Below are 7,605 nucleotides of genomic sequence, written 5' to 3'. Positions count from 1 at the left end.
AGACAAAACAGACTGGTTGAGGAAGTCACGGAGAATGTCATTGATTAGGGCTTGGAACATGGCAGGGGCATTGGTCAGACCAAAGGGCATGACGAGGTACTCAAAATGGCCAAGGAGGGTGTTAAAAGCCGTCTTCCACTCGTTTCCTTCTTTGATCCTAACCAGGTGATACGTGTTCCTGAGATCCAGTTTAGAGAATATTGTGGCCTTCTGGATGGGCTCCAAATCAGAACTGATTAATGGCAAGGGAGACTTATTCTTCACTGTGATATTGCTGAGTTCACGATAATCGATGCAGGGGTGAAGGGTCTTGTCCTTCTTAGCCATGAAGAAAAACCCAGCCCCAACGGTGGAGGATGACGGCTGAATAATTCCTGTAGCCAAGGACTCATGAATATACTTCTCCATGGCCTCTATTTGTTGGCGGGACAAGTTAAATAGACGGCTGCATGGCAGTGGGGCTCCCGGAAGGAGATTTATGGCACAGTCATAAGGGCGATGTGGGGGAAGAGAGAGCGAGCTGTTTACTGAACACTGTGCTTATTTCATGTTAGACAGCTGGACTCAGACAGTAAACTAACCCATGCACTGGAAGAAATAAATACATTTTTTTGTGATTTCTATAAAAATGTATATTCATCAAACAATAACCCATCTAGTACAGACATAAACACATTTTTAAACTATATAGATCTACCAATACTTACTAATCAACAGGTCAAGTCTATGAAGTCCCATATCACAATAGCTGAACTGAATGAGGCCCTACACCATATGCCAAACAGGAAAGCCCCAGGACCAGACGAATTCTACAAAACATTCTGGTCTTTACAATCACCAACATTCTATAATATGATAATAGAAATCATGGAAAGTAAAACTCTTCCCACATACATAAACACAGCACTTATCGGTCTCCACCTCAAACCTGAGAAAGACCCCTCACTCCCATCCAGCTATCGCCCCATCTCATTCATGAACGCAGATCTCAAAATCATCTACAAAGCATTATTTCAATTCAATTTATTTGTATAGCGCCAAATCATAACATACATTATCTCAAGGCACTGCACATAAACAACATCAAGGAGAGCAGAGAACCCCAACGGTTCACACAATGAGCAAGCACTAGGCATCAGTGGAAATAAAAAAAACCCACTCAACAGGAAGAGATCTCTGACAGAACCAGGCTCAGAGATGTGCAGTCATCTGCTTCGACCGATTGGGGTGAAAGGAAAATGGGGGACAGCGGAGAGGTGGAGGACAGAAAGGGGGGAGAGAAAGGACAAGAGGGAGATGAGGTACAGACAGAAGAGAGAGAGAGACCAGGAGTAGTTCCAAGTTTATACAGTCAATGATATTGACTTTTAATTAAAGCCTCGAAAACTGGATCTTGATCCTGCAACCTGCAAGATGAGAATACAGAGAGAGAGAGAGGGAAGAAAGGAAAGACACAAACTAGGAAGAGAAAGAGACAAGGTTAATGACATACAAAAAGTCATATTCATACCCTGAGTGTGAATGTGCGTGCACCACAGGAAAATCCCCCAGCAGTCTAGGTCTATAGCAGCATAACTAAGAGATGGTCCAGGTTTTGCTGAACCAGCTCTAAGTATAAGCTTTATCAAAAAGGAAAGTTTTAAGTCTTAACTTTAAATACAGAGAGAGGCTCCGCCTCCCGAACTGTCATTGGAAGCTGATTCATAAGCAAGATGGCGGCACGCACTGGTGCAGCGGCTCTTAGCTCTCCGACTTGGTGTGCCCTTTTATTACTTTTCTTATGTTTATTTTTTGAATTATGTTGGGCTAAAGTTACATTTAGTCGCCAGAAACTTATCGACCTCGGCCTGAGGTACAACTTGGCTGTTACCGATGAATATCGGCAGACACACAACATCCCGGAGGATATATTGAGATCGCCGGGATCCCCGTGGATGGTCAGCCCGCCTAGCAAGCGGAGGAGGCGGCGGAGAGAGAGGAAACAGAAGCGGGGATGCCGGTCGGGCTCGGATGCTAAGCTACGTAAACAACCACACAGGCCAGCATTACCGAGCCTTTTCCTCTCAAACGCCAGATCCATAACCCACAAAATGGACGAGTTGGAACTACAGACAGCCACGACGAGCTTTGTACGGAACTGCAGTGTTATTTTCATCACGGAGACGTGGCTTCACCCGCTGATCCAGCTAGCAGTCCAGCTAGCGGACCACACGCTACATCGGCAGGACAGGAACGAAGACTCGGGTAAGAGCGGAGGAGGGGGGCTGTGTGTTTATGTGCATAACGAGTGGTGTGGCAGCAGCAGGATCATTGACACACACTGTTCTCCTGATATAGAGGTTCTGGCAGTCTCGTGCAGACCTTTTTATCTCCCGAGGGAGTTCACTGTGGTCATTGTGGTAGCTGTTTACATCCCATCAGATGCTAACGTTAGCACAGCCCTCAGCCTTCTGCTTGCCATCATCAACAAACAGCAGTTTGCACACCCTGATGGAGTCTTTGTTGTTGCTGGTGATTTCAACAAAGCATCTTTAAAGACTGTGTTACTTCAAGTCAGGGGACAGGGCCCTGTACAGCGTTGCCAGGTCAGACCTGAAGAGAGGAATCAGGGAGGCCAAGGCGGCATATAAGAGGAAAATTGAGGACCATTTCGCTGTGAATGATCCCAGAAGAATGTGGCAGGGAATAAATCACATAACAAACTATAGAAGCAGTAACCAGGCGACTGCTAGGACTGATGCCTCGCTGGCAGAGGAACTAAACAACTTCTTTGCCCGCTTTGAGACAGACAGGCCCTCAGCAGCCACAGCACTCCCACCCTTCCCCAGCACTGGCATGATGACACTTCAGGAGCATGAGGTGAGACATGTGCTGAGGACTGTGAACCCCAGGAAGGCGGCTGGCCCCGATGGAATACCCGGCAAGGTACTCAAAGCTTGTGTCCCGACCAACTGACTGGAGTCTTCACAAACATATTCAACCTGTCCCTGGCGCAGGCCATCATCCCACCCTGCCTCAAAACTTCCACATTAATTCCTGTTCCCAAGACGACAGCAGCGCACAGCCTCAACGACTACAGACCTGTTGCACTTACGCCTGTAGTCATGAAGTGCTTTGAGAGGCTGGTCTCCCAGCACATCAGGGCCTGTCTGTCTCCCACACTAGACCCACACCAGTTTGCCTACAGGGCAAATCGATCCACGGAGGACGCCATCACTATAGCGTTCCACGCCGCGCTGAGTCACCTGGAGCACCGGGGGAGCTATGTCAGAATGCTCTTCCTGGACTTCAAGCTCAGCCTTCAACCCCATCCTACCTGAGATCCTGGTGCAGAAGCTCTCACACCTGGGTCTCTCCAACCAAACCTGCCTTTGGATTAAGGACTTCCTGTCAGATCGTCCTTGGTCGATCTGCCAGTCAGACTTGGTCCACACCTCTCCAGCACCATCACACTCAGCACCGGCTCCCCACAAGGATGTGTATTGAGCCCCCTCCTCTTCACTCTCTACACACACGACTGCTCCCCGACCCATCTCTCAAACAGCATTATAAAGTTTGCGGATGATACCACCGTAGTCGGGCTCATTTCAGATGGTGACGAGTCTGACTACAGAGATGAGGTCAACAGACTAACAGCGTGGTGTTCAGTTAATAACCTCAAACTGAACACCACTAAACAAAAGAAATAATACTGGACTTCAGAAAGGGCAGAGCGGCCCCGACCCCACTGCACATAAACGGGGACTTAGTGGAAAGAGTCCACTCCATCAGGTTTCTGGGCGTGCAGATATCTGACGACCTCTCCTGGACTGTCAACACCAAGGCGGTGGTAAAGAAGGTCCAGCAGCGTCTCCACTTCCTTAGAGTGCTCAGGAGAAACAACCTGGAGGAGAGGCTGCTTGTAACCTTCTACAGCGCCACCATTGAGAGCATCCTGACGTACTGCATTACAGCGTGGTTCGCAGGGTGCTCTGCAGCAGACAGGAGAGCGCAGACAAGGACTCCTTCCACCCAGCTAACCACCTGTTCCACCTGTTACCCTCGGGCAGGCGGTATAGATCCCACAGAACCAGGACTAACAGGCTCAGGGATAGCTTCTTTCCCAGAGCCATCACAGAACTAAATAAATAAACGAAAGCAAAAACATTCATAGGGAAACACCACTGGAAAGTGCAATAACTGATGCTCAGTCACTTTGTTTACACAAACACAGGACAATCACTTCTCTCTTTAAAAGTGCCTTCTTTTTTCTGTTTTTACGCCGGTCTTGCTGCTATATTTTTGTTATCTTATGTTAATTTATACATAGTCATAGTTTCTGGAAAAAATGTAAACAACATTTCTTATTCTTATTTTATTGTTAATATGTCTATTTTCTCTTTTAAAATTGTTATTTATATATTTGTATTTTGCACCAAGGGAGTGGCACCCAAATTCCGTTGTCCACAAAATAACGACAATAAAGGCTATTATGATTCACAGGCGAGGAGGAGCCTGGTAAATGAAGGCTCTGCCTCCCATTCTGCTCTTACAGACTCTGCGAACCACAAACCTGTATTTTGTGACTTAAGTGGTCTGTTAGGATTACAAGGTAAGACTAGGTCTTTCAGGTATGAAGGGGCCTCATCATTAAGTGCTTTGTACGTGAGGAGGAGGATTTAAAAGGCGACATAGACTGGAAGCTCCAATTAACGTTGCGTTTGTGTGTGTGTGTATATGCGTCATTATCCCGTTTATGAAACCCTAAAGTTTCAGAACAACAGTTCAGCCACCGCTGAGAAAATAGTGTTTTCCTGGGCTCTGCGAAGCGGATCAGCACTTCCTTAATTTGATGTCGTCATCAGAAATCCTCACCACTCCTCTCACCACCGTAGCGCCTCCTGGTGCGGCACAAGTACGTGCACATTCGGTTGCACATTCAACTTGTGCAACCGAACATTCAACACATTCAACTTCAGAAGAAGAACTACTCTCGTTGTTGCTGCTGAGATGCAGAGCATCCACCGTGCCTATCTATTACGTCACTTCCAGGTACCTGGCCAATCACAGGACAGTGGGAAAGCTCTCGTTGGCTGGCCAATCACAACACAGTCCACGTTCTGGGGGTGTGATTTTGGTCTGAAACAGCGCGGCTGACGAGAGTGTCAGTGAGGAGATATTTTGATCGGCTCGTTTGCAGCGTCTAGTAGGTTTTTAACCATGAAAACAAGTTAATATATGTAAGTAGACCTCCATAACTAACATACAGTATATGTGTGATACAAGCATTCGATGTCGCCTTTAAATGTAATTCTAAACTGTACGGGGAGCCAGTCTAGAGAAGCTAACACTGGAGTTATATGGTCTCTCTTTCTAGTTCCTATCAGAACTCGTACTGCAGCATTTTTTTTCAAATTTTTTTCAAAAAAAATTTAATTGACTAAAGGCTTCTAACAGACTTGTTGGAAATCCTGATAATAAGGAGTTACAGTAATCTAATCTAGATGTAACAAAAGCATGAACTAGTTTTTCAGGTTTTTGGGATTGATTAATAATCTAGTATTAAATATGGCTGCTACTCCTCCTCGGCCTGAGCTTCTAGGAATATGGGTATTAGCATGAGTGGGTGGAGTTGACTCATTTAGACTAACGTAATCTTCTTCATGTAACCAAGTTTCAGTTACACAGAATAAATCAATACAATTGTCATAAATTAGATCATTTATTAAAACAGATTTTGAGGAGAGAGACCTTATATTTAATAGTCCACATTTAAAAGTGGTATTATTTGACTCTATTTTATTGACGGTATTAATCTTTGTTCAGTTAGAATGACTAACTCCTCTTCTGTTTGTTATTGATTTAATTACTTTATTTACTTTAGTTTTTACTTTAGTAGGTCGAGGGATAGACACAGTCTCAATGGGTATTTAATTGGTGACTGCTCGAAAAGATGCACAGAAAAGCATGAAAGACTGTAACTCCGTGTCCTGTTCTCAACTCTGGCTTGTCATGGGTTTCTAATAAAATGTCCTAAGCTGCTAGATAAGAGAGCTGCTCCATCCAAAGTGGGATGGACACCGTCTTTCCTCACAAGACCAGGTTTCTCCCAGAAGGTTTGCCAGTTATCTAAAAACCCAATGTTAACTGATGTGAAGAACTGCTGCTGCTGCGCCCTGTCGGTGACGTTTCCCCTTGACCCCACTAACTGTCGGGACCCGTGATTACACGATTTGCACATGCATTTTGTTTTTGCTTGTTCAAAGTGAAACGGTTTGTTTTAGGCCCCAACACACCCAATAAGTAATAAAAAAAACGTGTCTGTGTGCCAGTAATTGTCCATCTGATTGGCTCTGGACAACTGCAGCGTCAGAAGGTCAGAAACGTCGAGACGTTGGTGCCACAGAGGAGCTAGCTAAAAGATGATGGAGACGGATGGAGACGAGTGTATCGATGGAGAAGGGTCGAATTTGAAGAGACACGCGCGGAGAAGGTGCGGCCAATCCCTGGCCATACTTTGCGTTCAAGTCCGGGAATAACAACAATTTCATCATGCAATGTAAACTTTGTATGCCAAAAGAGACGCAGCTATCCACCTACAAAAACTCTGCTTCCAACCTGCGCAAGCATGTACAGGTAAGATAACCTCACGTGAAGCTAAATAACGCTACATGCAATTAATCATGGATCCGTGAAAAGACACAGAGCGACGACTTTCACTTCAACTGAGTTTTGTTAACATTTATTTTCATAGGTGGGATAATCATGTTCTGCTTTTATGTCTTGATGAGCTAAAGATAGTTTTCTGTTGATTTTCTGTTCTTATACAGTGAGATGTGAATGAAAGCTCAGGCATGAATCAAGTCATGATTATTTTGTAAAATTTGGATTTGTTTGTGCAGTTCTTGATCCATGTGTATCTCTGTACACCTGAATATGCAACAGGTGCGTCGGTGCAACTTGAAAACGATACTATTTCTGATTATTATTTCTGACTCATCTGATGGTGCCGAGTCCTGAAAACCAGCTCCTGTTCAAACTAAATAGCATTTTCATTGAATAATTAAAGAGGAACTCTAATCTGGATCTATCTGTGATCTACTGTATGTGTTTGCTTTAATAAAAAAGTGAGTTTGAGCTTTGTGTATGTTTACCCCACTCACCAAAATAAGTAACTTTTACTCTGAGTACATTTTAAATTAGCTACTTTTTACTTTTACTTGAATAGATTTTTACACCAGTACTTTTACCTTTACTTAAGTAAAATTTCATCAAGGTAACAGTACTTCTACTTGAGTAGATTTTTTTGGTACTCTTTCCACCCCTGGTTATAGATTTATTTAATTTTCTTTTATTTATTCTGGATTTAAAAATTACGTTGAACTAAAGACATTTTTTTTTACATTTTAAGTTTGTCGTGTGGTGTTTCATTCATATAGTCATATTTGATTTATGAAGGAATATTATAAGAGTAACCCAGACATGAAACGGGTGGCTCTCAATTAAGCTTTGTTGCTACTCGGTACTTGGAGAAGGGTTGTTTCCAATCAGGCCAGTCCTCCGGTTTAGTGAAGTTAAGCTGCTCCAGCGCCAAAAACTTTGCCATCCTGGACAGTTTTCTCCAGT

Source organism: Solea senegalensis, linkage group LG20, assembly GCF_019176455.1.
Source record: "Solea senegalensis isolate Sse05_10M linkage group LG20, IFAPA_SoseM_1, whole genome shotgun sequence".
Taxonomy (NCBI): Eukaryota; Metazoa; Chordata; class Actinopteri; order Pleuronectiformes; family Soleidae; genus Solea; species Solea senegalensis.
Note: the sequence above shows the minus strand (reverse complement) of the source record.